Here is a 789-nt window from a genome sequence, read left to right on the forward strand (position 1 = left end):
GCGTTCATAGGTGAGAATGATGATGAGTGTCACGGATCATCACATTCATCAAGTTGAAGTGCAACGTATATCTTGGAATAAGAATAAAAGATAATTGAATAGAAAGTAATAATAATTGTATTGAAACTTGAGGTACAGCAGAGCTCCACACCCTTAATCTATGGTGTGCAGAAACTCCACTGTTGAAAATACATAAGTGAAAGGTTCAGGCATGGCCGAATGGCTAGCCCCCTGAATGATCAAGAGACCAAATGATCAAAGACTACAAAGTCAAAAGATTAAACTATCAAAAGATGTCTAATACAATAGTAACTTATCCTATTTATACTAGACTAGCTACTAGGGTTTACAAGAGTAAGTAATTGATGTATAAATCCACTTTCGGGGCCCACTTGGTGTATGCTTGGCTGAGCTTGATCTATCCACGAGCTGAGGCTTTTCTTGGAGTTGAACTCCAAGTTATAACGTGTTTTGGGCGTTCAACTCCGGATCATGACGTGTTTCTGGCGTTTAACTCCAGACAACAGCATGTACTTGGCGTTGAGTACCACTTTACGTCTTCAATTTCCGAATAAAGTATGGACTATTATATATTGCTGGAAAGCTCTGGATGTCTACTTTCGAACGCGGTTGAGAGCGCGCTATTTGGAGTTCTGTAGCTCCAGAAAATATATTTCGAGTGCAGGGAGGTCAGATTCCAACAGCATCAGCAGTCCTTTTGTCAGCCTTTTCCAGAGTTTTGCTCAAGTCCCTCAATTTCAGCCAGAAATTACCTGAAATCACAAAAAA

The sequence above is a fragment of the Arachis duranensis genome, chromosome 4, assembly GCF_000817695.3.
Source record: "Arachis duranensis cultivar V14167 chromosome 4, aradu.V14167.gnm2.J7QH, whole genome shotgun sequence".
Classification (NCBI taxonomy): domain Eukaryota; kingdom Viridiplantae; phylum Streptophyta; class Magnoliopsida; order Fabales; family Fabaceae; genus Arachis; species Arachis duranensis.